We start from the raw sequence: 15,856 nt of genomic DNA, 5'->3' as shown, positions 1-15,856 counted from the left end.
GCACAAGCAATACACCAAAAGTGGATGGAAGGAGGGAGTGGCTACTGCAGCAGTGATCATTTGAGCTGCTTCTGTCAAGATACCTTTAGTTTCACAACTGTACTAATGTTCATCATATTGATAACTGCTACAGTAGCTTTAGCTATATGGGTAGATTAGCCTAGCTTACTATCGTTGGGAGGCAGAAGGAGTAGAGTGAAGGAGCCCCTGGACAATGGTCATTGCAAAGCCTGATCTGGTACCTGAGTTGTCTGTGGGCATCCGAGGTATGGAGCATCCTTTGGCAACAACTAGAATGCCTTTTCCATTTGCTAATATATGATTTTCTAGTAGCAGGCTTTTTTGCCTCCATTAGTACCTGCTACATATCCTCAGTAAACAGGTGCCTAAAAGTAATTAAGACCCTATCATACAGGCAATTAACTGAAGTTGATTGATGTTAGGGTGTATCACACATCCCTGTTCTTATATGAGGAAGCTTGTGGTAATTCCCCTGGCCATTTCTAAAACAGAATCATTGTTGTCTGGGTCAGAGGAGAGTCACCAAAATGATCTTGGTGAGGTTCCTTCTGAATCTTCACAAGTATTATGGATTTTAGTGGCGAGGGTGGAAAAGCATACAAAAACATTCCTGTCGAAGGAAAAGAAAAGCATCTGTCTTCCAGGCCTTCTTGCATGGAGTCCTGGAATAGAATTATGCCAGGCCAACTGACTGTTCAGAGATGAGGCAAAGATGTCTACTTTAGGAGCTCCCCACAGATGGATTGAATCTTGGAAGACCCCCCCCCCAGATCTAGTTTCCATTTGGGAGGGTTTGCCCTTGTCCTGCTCAGCTAGTCTGCTACACAGTTTTGCTCTGATGGAATGTAGGATGCTTGTAAAGTGAGAGTATACTGTCAAGGTGTATTCCAAGCTAATATGACCTGGTTCCCCCTTGCTTGTTGATGTACCACAAGATTATGGTATTGTCTGTAACAACTTGGAGAGGTTCTGGGGACCAAAGATGATTCAGAGAGTTGACTGCCTTAATCAGGGCAAGTCTCTCTTTTATATTTATGTGCTTGTGTCTTTCCTTGGTGCCCTACACACCTTGCACATTTATCCCTCCTGAAACTGCTCACTGAGTAATGTCTGAGACTTCTGTGGTCACTGGCTGCTTTGGAACAGGGAGGGAGGGAGAGGGAGAGACCTGGATTTAAGGATATCTGCTGTCTCTACCATTTGATTTCTCTTCTGACAAACCCCAGCACTGGGACCTGAAAAGACAAGGGATTTTGGTGCTGTCACCAACGAGCCTTCAGACACTACTGTATATTTTTCATTTTGAATCTTGACAGGGGTATCAGGAGAATCATAGAAGCCACGAGACCCAAAATCCTGAGTTATTTCTTCACAGTGATAGCAGTCTGGGTAGAAAACCCTAGAAATAGATTTAGATATAGCTCTATTTTTCCTATGGAAGAAAAGCTCTTTGAACTGTGGGGTCTAGTTAATATTCCAGAAACATAACCCTGTTTGAAAAGCCAATAAAGACTTTTGAATATTCTTTTGGAATCCCAGCTTATGTAAGAGATCTGTCCATCCTGTTTAACCAACCTAAAGTTATGCTTGTTGCTAACACAGATTAAGACTCCTCCACCTTTTGTTCCTATCTGTGCAGCTAATAGTCTAAATGTGTGAAAGGCCCTGAAGCCTTGCACTGCCAAAGTACTTTCTGTGGATTTAACCCACATCTTGGTAGTGGCACAGATGTCTATATTCTCCAGAGTGAGGAGAGGTTGTAGGGTGTGGAGTTTCTTGTTTAGGCTCCTAGCATTGAGCAACAACACTAAGAACAACTATTCAACAAAAGCTCTCAATGACTGTTATTAAACTGTCCTGCTTGCTATTTACTGCCTTCTGTTTTATTATTTTTGTTTATTGAGAAATAACACCTTTAGGTTTTAGTGGGTTTTATTTGCCATGTTGGTGGGTTTGTCAATTTGGCATTACCTAAAAAGCCGTTAAGGGGATGGAAGGGAGAACTGGTTGTATCACTCCTTGGGAGCAAAAGAGTCTGATCTGGAGGATTAGGAATTATGCCCTGGAAAGAATGAATTTCCTCCCATTGCCATCGGTTACCACAATGAATGATTATCAGAACCCATTTGTCTGAAACTATCTGCTGCCAAAGAGAAAAGTGGAGATTCAGACCTTCTGGAAGAAAAATGGGCTGCCAGGGTGGGAGGGGGGAACAAATTCTCTTAAATAGTCATTCAAATAGTCATTCTGACTTACTGGACTGTCCTTGATTTAGGAGTTTCTAGAATTCTTTTTGGAACCCCCTTGTCATTTCTTCTTAAACATCTGTTTACCTACATGTTGTTGAGATGGTTTATTTTGTTTATTACCAAATTTTGATGAGTAGTTAAAAAATCCTTTGGAAATTTTGGGAAAAGATGGATGGAAAATCTTAGAGATTCCCTGTATCAGCTCACCTTTTTCATCACGTGTTTTGATCACCTCTGCAGCAGAGCAGGATCAAAAACTAAATCTCTATCCCAAGCAGAATTTAAAATCTCATTTTTAACATCGTCTGGAGGTTCTGAGAATGCACAAATTCAAACCTCCCCAAAACAGTACTAGTGGCCATAGCCCTTGAACTATCAACAGAGTCATGCACACACTCTGTATACGACTTGTGATGTGAACAATAGAAGAAATTAAATTATTTAAAGCAGATTTTTCCACACAAGAAGAAACTACAGACCAAACATTCCCCATACTTTCACAATTTCTCAGAACAGACATTAATATATGAGCCTGACAATTGTGAAAATCAAAGTTGGAGAAGTATATACTTTTTCCCATAACTATCAGTAATTTTTCATCCTTTTCAAAAAGAGAAGGGTTTGTATTAACTAGGTATTTAGCAGCAGTGGGATCAACTAAGACTATAGCTGTTGGGTCAGGTTTGGGAATAGTGAATACAATTTTAAGGCTGAGGAACATTATACATCCTATCTGCCTTTTTAGGGACAGCTGGCTATCAGAAAAATTGCAGACACTAAGACACACATTCTCTAATGTAGACAGTACAGGAAGAATGGGTGTTTGTTCTGGAAAATTCTTCTGTAACAACTCCTAGCATTTTCTGAGGGACAAAGAAACCTCACTGCTCTCAGACTGAAAACACTGGCACATTCTAGCAATAGTCTCAGAGGAAGAGAACCCCCCACAGGGAGAATCCGAAGCCAAATTTTTCTCTGAGTCTGGATCAGAAATCCAAGGGAAAAAAAACTGAACCAGTCTATGTATCTTCCTGTTGAGATTCAGAATATTGAATATATTCAGGAAAAGAGGAATCCCTTTTTCTTTTACCAGGAACTACTTTATAAGAAGTATTAATAATCTGAATTAAACCATGTGTCAGATCCAGTAAACTACTCATATCTAAACAAGTTGTGGAGGTGTAGATACATGCTTGTTTTCTGTTTCTTTTTGACAGAACAAAATAGAGCACCCATGTTACTAATGGCAGCAGCTGCTTCCCCAGTTTGCAGCGGCACCGGCTTCATTCAATGCTGCCCTGCACTATAGAGTTGTTTCACACAGACTCCGCATATTAAAAATGCCTAGATATGGTGACCTCTTCACAGAAATGTTAAAACAATGACAAACATTGAACCTACAGGTTGGTTTGGAGTACATGAAGCTGCTGGTTGATTATTTCAAACCCATTGAGTCTGACTTATTAAAAGATATTAACAGTTTACAAAATGATATTGCTTTGAGGTTTCCAGCAGAATGTTTTAAGGTACGGCTCGATGAGATGTTAGACAGTGTGGCTAGCTATGAATTGAGGTTACAGAACAACTAAAAGTAAGAAGTTGCAACGTGATATTACTGATTTTAAAAGAGGGAATGTTTTCTAGTTGCCACGGGCTATACCAAAAGTTACTGATACCTTATCTCAGCTCAATATTTCCACAGTTTCACAGAGACAGACACCATATGTACAGCCAGTGGAAATAATGGCCTCCAACAGGGAAGTGTTGAATGAAGGAAGTGCTACCAGGATAACTAGACAGGAGATTTCCACTCCTGCCATGCCCTCTGCTTCTTCAATGGAATCTTCTACTTCTTTTTATCTCCTTTTGTCCTCCCAGAACCACTACCGATAGAGAGAGATCACAGGAAAAGTTAGTCCAGGAGGCAGGCAAGAAAGGGGCTTGGTCACTATCAGACACAGCCCGGGAAGATAACAGTTATAACCACACACAACAAAGTTCAGACAACTTAGTGTTTAACATTTTATCATATCCTTTGTCACTAGCTCAGCTATTGTTGTTAAACAAAGGATTATCTTTTATACCTGCCAAGTGATGAGATCTCTCAAATGAGCTATTAGATCTGAGACTCTTAGCAAGAAATGTATCACTCAGTTTAATGTTTCCTGAATGGAACATAAATGACAATATTTTTAGAAAACCCAGTTCATTTATACCACCTTTAAATCCAGTAGTGGATGATTTTTCTACTCTTTGTGAAGAATAGATATGTGCAGCCTTACAACTGAATGAGAGGCTCTGAGAGAATTAAGGGAGAATACGTCATTAGAGATGCAACCTGCAGACAATGGTGGGGGCGTGGTCATAATGGATAAGCAGTTTTGTCATAAACAGATGTTGACTATGTTAGGAGCTCAAACCACATATATCAGGCTGTTTAAGTGCCAGGTTACAGGCTTGATTAGTAAGATGAATTTTTATGTTTATGATTTGCTTATGAATGGTTTAATTAATGAAGAGTTATTTAATTACTTTACAATTGAACACCCGACCACTCCGGTTTTATATGGTCTGCCTTAGGTGCATAAGGATGCTTTGCATCCTCCAATGTGTCCTATTGTTTCATCTCAAAGATGGCTAACTGAACCGCTGTCCATTTATGTTGAGAAGACCTTATGGCCAGTACTTGCAAAAATTGATACTGTTTTAAAAGGCACTAAGGACTACTTAAGTAATTTATTTTCATGGTATAGAAATTTTGTTAGCGATATTGGCTATACTTTTGTTACCATGGATATTAACTCTCTGTTTACAGTCATACCTAATGATATAGGCATTGAAAATGTGAGATTTTTTTTACCACACAGAGTAATTTTTCCAATAACAAGATTATGCTTATCTGTACCCTTTTAGAATTGATTTCAGAAAATAATGTTTTTGTCTTTGAGACTGAATTTTATCTTCAGAAGATCAGTGTGGCCACGAGTACAGTGTGTGCTAACACCTATGCAAATATGGTGTTGGCACAATGGGAATTGGAGAAGGTTTTAGTAGACAATCCTTTCAATGAGTATTTAAGTTTCTACTGACATTTTGTGGATGATATTTTTTCTGATTTGGAAAGGCCCTTCATATGTCTTTACTGACTTTATATGCTGTTTGCATAACACCACTACTTGCTTTAAATTCAGTCATAAATGCTCAGTTATCTCAGTGAATTTCCTAGATGTTACTGTAAATAAAGATCTATTTAATGGATTGAATACTAAAGCATACAAAAAGCCCTGTATGAGGAACAATGTTTTACATAAATCATGCATACATCCTAGACATGTCGTAAGGAATACATTGAAGGGTCAGTTGTTGGCAGCAATGAGACTCTGTAATAATGATGAACAACTCATCAATAGCATGTTTGAAGAACTGACCACAGACTTTTTGAAAAGGGGCTACTTACTAAGAAATATCGAAAACACTATTAGAGAATTTTGGTTATCTGGGGGGAGGGGCAACTGCTAGACCTTATTATTCTGAAAGTAGCACTGATACGCCATGTAATGATCTGAATAGGGAACCTAGGTTTTTGTTGACCTGTTCAAGTAATATTAATGTCATGTGTGACATTGTTAAGAATAACTGGCCAATACTGCTAACTGATGGTAAATTGAAGAAGACTTTAGGTACTACACCTAAGGTCTTGTTCAGAAATAATACTTTGCTTAAACATCTACTTTGTTATAGACAGCGGACAACTTTAGAACGTGTCAATCCTGCACAGCTTGTAGGTAGATTTGCCCCGGGATTCATGAACCTTGCGCCAGGCGCCAGCATAGCGTCGGCGTTATAATGCCAAATATGGCTGCTTAGCGATTCAGGTATGAATGAATTCCACGTGCACTACCGGGCGCGCGCCCGTCCCCGCCCCGGCGGAGGTATGCTACTCACACTGTGTGCGGTATTGCACCATGCAAATGAGGGCAAATAGCGATCCACGGCAAGTGGCGTGAAGCGTAAGGCACGGCAATGTAAACCAAAAAACGGTTTACATTTACCCAAACATACCGGAGGAGTAACGGAAGGCTGTCAAAGTCAGGTATCATATAGGTGCAATATGCCAATGTGGAAAGGCACCGAGAATGTCCAAAGAAAATATGCACAAAATGTAAAAATGACATAAATGGCACGTACGTAGAAAGAACAGCAGACCCCCGGGATATGTGCACAGAAGTTGTAAAGCAATGAAATAATATGACAATGTCCAAAAAGAGCAGTAGAACACAAATCAGCTGCACAGCCACCACACACCATAGTATGTATGTAAAGCTGCAACCCCAGCGCAATGGTTGTCAAGGAGTGGTGGCGGTGTCCGGCGCCGTAACCAGGTATTAGTAGTCAATTCCATGCAAATGAGGCAGATAATAGTGAATCGCAAAAACGGCGCCAGCGTAAGGATGGAGCAAACGGCGTAGCGGTACTACACCGAGGAGTGGCCTACACGAGATACATGTCAACCACAGAGGAGTGTGCCACTGTAGGAGGAAGGATATTGGAGGACAGCAAATCTGGGCTGTACAATGCACATCACAGCATCAGGACTGGCGTGTAGGAAATAGATGCGCTGAGAGTACAGAATGCGCGCACAAATGCATGTGCACGAGGATGACTACGCTCCTAAACCAGTCATGTGACGGCCTCACCGCAACAACCAGGGATATAGGAAGGTAATGCGGAGAATACGAGGAAATGCGGAAGCAGTGTAAATGGATCCGTAACGAGCAATTAACACCAATCAATGCAGGAAGGGCAAACGCCGGCAGCTGATAAGTCTGCATGCAGACTCCTGCAGAACGGGAAAGGGGAGGCATATGAGTGCAAAGATAGTAGGGGATGTAGTAGAAATGCAAAGAGCAAAGAACCGAAATAGCACAGCCAAGTACAGAGGTAGCATACCCGCGGCTGCAGATAAAATGCATCATATGCCATGTGCCTGCAGGATGCAGTAATGTAAGATGCCAGGCGAAGGCAATGCAGGCAACTGTAATGTAACACTACAGGCAGTACCAGAGCAGCTGCAAGCGTAAAACCACGGAAATAATCCATGGATACGGCCGCACAGACACACCCAATGACTTCACCGGTATACAGCACAACAGTAATAAATGTGAATGCGCACAACACACAGCGATTTCCCAAACGCCGCACCGTAGGGTGTAAACAGACGGGAACTTTTAACATGTATATGCTGGGTGCCGCCGGCCGTGATGCATAGGTATGTGGCAGAGACAGACGGAGTTGCGGAGGGTGGTGCCGACAACCACCGTAGGCCTCACAGGAGAAGGAGAGTGTTCAGACCAAGGGTGACCTACCAGGGGCTGCGAGACCTGGAGATAGTAGAGCTACAGGGTGGACAGGGACACGCTACAGCAAATAGTGGAGCTGTGCCGCCGCGCCTGAGAACAAGAGACAACAGAGGGGAGCCCATCCCAGTGGACACAAAGGTATGTGTGAGCTTGCGAATACTGGCTACAGGTACCTTTCAAAGGCCCACCGGGACATAATGGGCATCTCACAGGCATCAGCATCCAGGGTACTACACCAGTTCCTGGATGCCATGTTACCACATGCCCATGAGCACATAAAGTTCCCCACATCTCAGGAGGAGTTGGCTAGCAATATGCCGCTTCCACCGTGGTGGCACAATACCGGAGGTCCTGGGTGCGATAGACTGTACGCACATAGAAATCAAGTCACCACCTGGGGAGCAGGGTAGACGCTACATAAACCGCAAGGGATACCCTCCATCAATTGCCAGGTCGCGGTGCAATGCGCAGGGCATTATCATGGATGTGTGTGCTGGCAGCCCTGGAAGCTACCACGACTCCCATATCTGGCATGCCTCACAGCTGTATCAGGTATTCGCCAGTGGGGACATCACACAAGGTCACCTTGTGGGGATGCTGGCTACGACTGGAGCCGTGGTTGATGACACCCATCAGAAATGCACACACACACATGCAAGAACGCCATAATGAGGCACACGCACAAACGAGAATAATCATAGAGCGTGTGTTCGATGTTGAAATCACGGTTCCGGTGCTTGATACATCCGTGGAGCCTTGCAGTACTCTCCAGGCACAAGTGCCCACATATTCATAGTATGTTGTATGCTACACAATATGATTCTGCGGAAACAGCTGCTGCAGGGACATAATGCCGGAGGGCCACCAAGCCCGCCACAACTGCCAGGGCAAGCACAGGCACAGGGCGGCGGCGCCACGGACACACTGAGCCAGCCCCAGTAGGTAGACAGAGGCACCCAATATGCCTACCCCCTGCCAAAGAGGGAACCGATAGCACATACTTTGACAGTGTAGGCCCCATGGACTGACACCTCCTGACCTGCACACACAGTAAAATGGACGCCACACAAACATGTCCGCCCGTAATGTGTACCGTATGTGCGGACGTATGTGTGACTCCAACAAAGGCACCGCCAAACACCGCACACCCAATAGCCAGCAGAGCATGGAACGTCAACACCTCGACGCACGCCGATTCAACAGCACACGGCGTAGCCATATGCTGCCACTATCGCCGCAAGTCGACCACACATGTACGCATGTGCATACACAGATACGGAAATACATATCAGTACACATGTAGAAATATATGTACGCATACACAGATAGAAAGTACAACAGGGTAATATGGAACCCAGGGATGCAAGTTCACAGATAAGTAAGACGCGAAATCACCACATATTAAACATAGTGACCGACAACCCGATCATCCTGGAGGGTGGGCAGGGCAGGTAACGCCAGCCATGGAAATGTTAACCTGCATCAATACATATCCGCTGTCGGGATGGTCACCAGTCCACGGTACAGTAACGGGATATGTGTAGGGTCACCACCTGTCCCACGTGAGGGACAGTCCACCTTTGGGCAGTTGTGTCCTGCAACAACATTGACAAAATGGCAAATGTCCTGAGATTGTAGGACAAAACCATTTCCCATAATTACTTTATTAGTTGCAGAAAACAGTTATTTTGTAGAAGAAACATCTAAATATGATAATAAACAGAATAAGCAACTGTAATGCTACAGCTTTGTATTCCGTCAAAAAAGTGAATCGCTGTCCTTTGTACTGGCCGTGGGTATGTGTTGGCATGCAAAATCTGACGTTTCTACTAAAAATGTCCCACTTTGGCCATTTGAAAAGGTGGCAACCCTACATATGTGCGTGTCATATCCATAGGATATGAGTGCGGAGATACACGCCGCCACCGGCGATGCGGCCAACGTAGGTATTGTGTTCAACCGTCGGTGCGAAAGCGGAAAGCATACCAGTGAAGTGTACGACATTATGAGGAACGTACCTCATTTGGGGTGTAAAACAGTTCATGTTCCTCGCAGTTCCTCCAAGTTCCACATTGAAAATGTCTCTCAAACATCCATTGTTAGGAATGTATATAAATGACATCCTGGTAAATAGAATGTACTCATAGTAAGTCAGTAAAGGTTCTTCACTGTAAGTAAATCAGCATATTATAATCAACCTATGACCTACTTAGCTGAAGTTGTCACTATGCCATTACTATGTGTTCCACATTATGCCCATTTGTTTCACATTACTACTGTGTGTGTTCCCACTCTGGAAATAGAAGGTTGACAGCCATGGCGGCAATATGTGTGTGTGTGAGGTGAGGTTGTCGTGTTCCGCTGTGTGTGTAATGTTTTTGCCAGTGTAAAGTGTGTACGTAGATGACATGTCACAGGCGGAGTGTAATAACAGGCGAGGCATACAGTACAGGAACCATAGGCCGATGTACAGCAGTACCCACAAAGTAGTACTGACATCTCCTCAGTGGCTATGCACGTGGCGACGTAAAATGATGCAAAGCGGAAATGTCCCAAAGTGTACCACAGGGCCATAGCAAACAGGAGATGCAAAGGACGTATGTACAAACCATGACCGTAGGTATGGCGGCCATAACGTAGACTCCACACGGTCCGTCGGCAACGTTACACAGCATCAGGCATGTACGGCGAAAATACGAATGTGCTATCCCGGCACCGATCGTGAACACTTACGGTCCGGTAAATACCGCGGTGTGTTCCACGACCGTGACGTAAGCAAGCGGCACACGAATAGGAGGCTACCGGTAGCATACAGTCCGCCCCAAGTATAGGACCACAATCACCGTAACTATCAGCGACAAAATGCCAATGGATAGTAGGCACGGACGAACATCCGCAGATATATAACCGATGTGAAGGAGGAATACGTGCAGGAAGCACACATGCAGGCGATACCGACAGCAGACGACATCAACAAAACAAACATTCCGGAACAACAGACAGGTAACCCGCAGCTCCCCAAGCAGGGATGGAGCACACACACAAGCATATCTGGTATGTATAAATGCAAGACTCACACCCGCACTGCCACCCACATCCGCAGATATACCCCATTGCACATATCAAAGGGATAACAGCTAAAACCGTAGCAAACACATACAGGCAGTGAATGACAGCGGCATACCCACAACAAGCTCCTGGGAAACACTAGCAGCGGCTGATGCATCCATGCATTCGCTATGTACAGGAAAATAACAGCCATGTAACACATCTGAATGCACAACGCCATCGACAGACGCCGCCAGGACACGGGGACCCACATGTCGAACACAATACCATACCCAACACACACAATCCACGGCTAACACCACAGCAAAATGTACCCGACACCACACATAGCGGATGCAGTCACACAAACATGATACAATACATAACATCCTCACGAAGGTATTGCAAATAACCAACGGCCACACGAGGAAAGAACCATGGCCTAGTGCCGACGCCAGAACGAACGAAAGGAAGGGGATCACCGCTGATATGCGCATAAGTACACACCGAGGAACAGCTATTGGCCTGATTAACCCACATGCCTCAGGCGACATTTAATATAAGGAAGACTCCCTGGATATTCAAACCGTATGTTCATACCGAACTAATACAAATAGAGAAAGAGAAACAAGAGAAACAAGGGAATAGAGACGAACTCAGAACAAAAGGCCGGAAAGGTATGTCGAACCGACGACATGTACTGGTGTGCAACGCACGATACGTAAGACGATTCTGTACAGTATGAGAATGGTGAGAGTAGGTAAAGATACCTGTCCATCAGGCAGAGAGAGGCTAAGGTTGGATATGTAATGCTAAAACGCTGCAGCATACCAACAACTGTGGACAACGGTGCACAGCAGTGGGACAACATGTAAACACCCGGATAACCCCAGGTCCGCTTGCCACCCTTTCAAAAGGCCAAAGTGGGAAATCGCCGACACACTTCAGATGTTACAGGTGGACACATACCCATGGTCAGTACAAAGGTTAGAACTCTACTCTTTTGCATAAAGAAAAGTGTAGTCTTGTAGCAGTTCAGTTGCTTATTGTGTGTCTTGTAACAGTTAGGAATGTACATACATAAATAAGTATGTTATGCAACTCTTACATAAGAATGGGATATAGTGATGTCCCACAATCTCAGGACATTTGCCATTTGTGATACATTTTGTCAGGACACAACTGCCCAAGGAGGGACTGTCCCTTGCAAAGTGGCACAGGTGGTAACCCTACCCCAGGTCTGCCATAGGGGTTGCAAACACAGAACAATGCCACCACCCACGCCGATGCTGGCAGTGGATATCCAACACTGAAGTGCCACAGCAGGATAGGACATTTATGTATAGTGTCACAGCACACATGTGCATGGGCATATACCGCCGATGTCATACGGAATGTGCACGACGCGCACCTATCCCACGCAGTAGGCGACTATGTCAATTATGTGTAATGCAAAGCTGGCATGATGGATATGTTCACAAATCATAGACAGTATCACAGGCATAGCATGCATGATGGAGCGATGGCCTAATGTTATATACATACACAAGATATGTATGGCCTGCACATATGGGACAATGTAGTAGCAGAATAGGTACCAGTAATGGTGGTAAAAGCAAGTGACCATGTCCAAACGCTCCATAGCAGGTGCAATGTGTGCCACAATGATGTCCAGCAGGGCCGTGTAAACACATGTGCAATGTACACAGTACTGACACCCCCCCCCATGGTAGTGTCCACTGAACGGCAGAACTGGATGTCAACTGTCATGTCTATACAGTACGTCCGCTGTGGTGGTACCATGGGTCTGTGTCACCCTACCAGCAAGGCAGCTATCACATGACTAGTGACACAGTGTGCCCCTGTGGGATGTGCACAGGACCTATGTCCCACAGCATGGTGTGTGTCCAGTCTGTGGATGTCACACAGACGCCCGTGCTGAGCAATGTGGCATGTGTGCACACATGCAGGACTGCTCCTCCCCCCCTGCCCACTGCAAACGCCATGTAGGAGTACTACATGCATCAGTACTGTGGAGAACATGGCCCATGGCAGAGTACATTACACCCCTGTGTTAGTGGCATGCAGGTGAGCACAGATGTGTTACATGACTGTCATTTGCATATGTAAACTGTCTGAGCTGGGTAGAGAGCACAGCATGACTATACTGAGACATGTAACGTTGTATCCATTGTGTAAGGTACACCACACATGTGTTATTGTAACACGGCCTGCGGTACATGTGTGTATGGCACAGGTACAAGGGCACCCAAGGAATCAGCTAGACAAACGGTGCAGAAATGTGTAGTGCTGCACATGAGAACCCACACTAAGGTGTAATATGGCAACGACAGCACCAAGTGGGCTATGTGTGTGTACATCAACCATGTACAACGTGATATGCCTGTATAGGGACAGTATCCATGTGATACACACCGCATGACTGTCAGTATGCAAAGGTGATGTGTATGCACTATGTGTGATGTAACTGATGCAATGATATCTACATGATATATCTGCCACACTGACACCTGTATGGGTGTCAGCAACATGAGTAGGATGAGCCAGAACGCAGCCAGGTATGTAGAAGTGGTATTTGTAGGCATGTACAGTACTGTGTGACAGCAGGTAGTGTACGAATCCAAATACTGAGCATGAGGGGCCACATGTCTGAGGAACGTGCAATGCCACACGTCCCTGAAATGTTGTAGTTAGCATGATATGCCTGCACCACTGTGTGAACTGTACAGAAGGCACATGGCGAAACATGCCGATACATAGGGTACGATGTGATGCTGGATGTGTACACTGTCAATAGCATAAAGTGGAATGGTGCTGAAGGGCAAAGAGCGGATCATGTCTGATGTGATACCTCCTGTACCACCCCAACCACCCATGCAATAATATGACAGGTGGCCAGCATGGGATGTGGTGTGCTGTGGCGCACAGAAGCCCAACAAGGGTGCCAGGAAAGGCATGCAGGTAGTCAATGAGTGTGTGAAGCATGTATGTCAAGATGTGGCCCAGTGCCATACTGAATGGCCCAGTCATGGGTGTAGAGATGCAGCCCCATACGTGCAATGCAGTACCATCCATGTGTAGTGTGATAGATGTGGTAGTGTGGTGGTCAGGGTGCACAACGACATGAATGGGCTAGCAGTCACTGACGGTGCTGCTGCAGAGACATGTAACAGCCAGGTTGGCGGATACAACAACCACGGCGGTTGGAGGTGACATTGGGACTGTGTTCCCAGACATAACATGTGCATGCCAGTACTATGTATGTGTCCACAGGGTTAATACAATGTCCAGCCAAGGATTGGAACCCTGTAGTGAGTGAGAGTGTGTATTGTTGGTAGGTACCCCATTGGCAGGCAGGATGCCAGCAACATCTGTGTCGCCAATGCCTGCATGACCGTGGTATGCTGCATTGAATGTGGATGTAGTCAAACAGCAGAGACATACCACCACACTGCGTGAGGGCCCACACTGCAATGTCTGGCAGTCATGTGTAGGTAGCTAGCTGTGGAGTATGTCATGCACCAGCAGGACACACCATGACTGTCAAGTGACACACAACACACAGGTGAACAAAACTACCGTGCAACAGCCTGCACATGTGCCCATACAGCACGTGGTGCATGGAACAGGAATACCACTGTATGCCTGTGAAAATGCCAGCACCACCATGTCTCAGTGTGGAATAGCATGGTCCCTACCAGTGTGTAAATGTAGCAGAAGTGCACTGTGATCACTGTTGGCATAGGCACATAGACTGTCCATCGGACGGGTGCCATGCCCTCAACTACCTCTGTCAGTGGATGTCAGTAATACCGCTGTAGTGTGTATGTACCATGCATGCTGCTATGGTTGTGTGCTTAGGTGTGGCTAGCAGGGATGGTAAGCATGGATGTTCAGCAAACAGAGGGGAGGTGTGTAGGCCTAGCATACAGACACATGGAGGTTTGGTGCATGCTGAGGGTAGTGTAGGTATGGTATGTGTCGTGTAATGTGTCACCCAGCTATGCGCACTGCATGGCCAAGCATGTGTGGGTACGTGGGAGTCCATACTAGGAAGGGCGTGTTGCTGGCAATACATAGCAGTAGCAACTGTCCTAGGTGCAATGTACAGCATGCCAACCCGACTGGCATGTAACCTGTGGTGTACAGTGTCTTCACTGTCGCAAGGTCACAATGTGCGTAGTGGCCACAAACATGGGTATCTGAACATGGACTACCTATGATGCAATGTGTCATGGGAAAATACAGTATGTGTGTAAATCACGGTGTGGTGGGAACCACCCACCCGTGTGTGTTGCAGTCCAGGTATGTGCCTGGGAGGTATGATCTGTGTACAATCTGGACTGGCAGGTGTGCCGTGTAGGGCATGGAGGCAGGTCCCAGGCACTGTAGATAAATGACATGTGTGCTGTACTGTGTGTGCAGTGCTAGTGTACAGCACAGTGGAGGGTGTAAGCATTGTCACACATCACTGCATGCTGTGCCTACCTGTGACAGCCCTGCCAGAGACAGACATGTGACACCGCTGCACAGGCAGCATAGCATGTGAAGATGTACATGTGGGCTGCACACCTTAGCCAGATGTCCACACGGCATGTGTGCCACGGTAGTGTGGTTCAACACGACTATCAGACTGGACAAACAGCACATGCCTGCATAACAACAGTATGACCATAGTCAACAGTCCCAGTGACAGAGTAGGCCAATGTAGACTATCCCTGCATGCAGACCACTGGCTACTGGACACCTGGCTAGACACACACCTGGACGGTTAATTCACCATTGAGCCATCACATGTCCACGCCCATGTGGGCCGCATAATGTCATCACAGGGTGGTCACAATAGCAGGTGGCAAGGCAGACACGGTGTACCAGGTGATGTGTCATGTGTGCATATGTTGACTAGCACAGCCGGTCACATGTCTGCAACATACTGGTGCACGATGTATACTGTTACATGATGAATGGAACTGCACTGTCACCCACTACAGGGCCAGCTGGCACAGGTGTGGTGTGACTGGTGTAACCCATGTTTGCACAGGATACACACTGCTGTTGTAGGCAGCCATGCTGGTGGCCACCAGTGATATATGCAGTGGTCATACAAACATACCGCATACACAGTGTTCAGGCAGGAATGTCAATTGTCGTGGACGA

At 45.5% G+C, this 15,856-nt stretch overlaps 1 protein-coding gene across 7 annotated transcripts in view; it reads right to left on the bottom strand.

Annotated features, from left to right (window-relative positions):
- The window catches only part of HOATZ (HOATZ cilia and flagella associated protein), a 437,779-nt gene that overhangs the window by 338,650 nt on the left and 83,273 nt on the right, over positions 1 to 15,856 (bottom strand). The gene's annotated exons all lie outside the window — the stretch shown is intronic.

This window comes from Protopterus annectens, chromosome 8.part0 (genome assembly GCF_019279795.1).
Source record: "Protopterus annectens isolate FY-2018-M chromosome 8.part0, PAN1.0, whole genome shotgun sequence".
Lineage (NCBI taxonomy): Eukaryota > Metazoa > Chordata > Ceratodontiformes > Protopteridae > Protopterus > Protopterus annectens.
The sequence above is the reverse complement of the archived record's forward strand: the minus strand, read 5'-3'. Positions and strand labels throughout refer to the sequence as shown.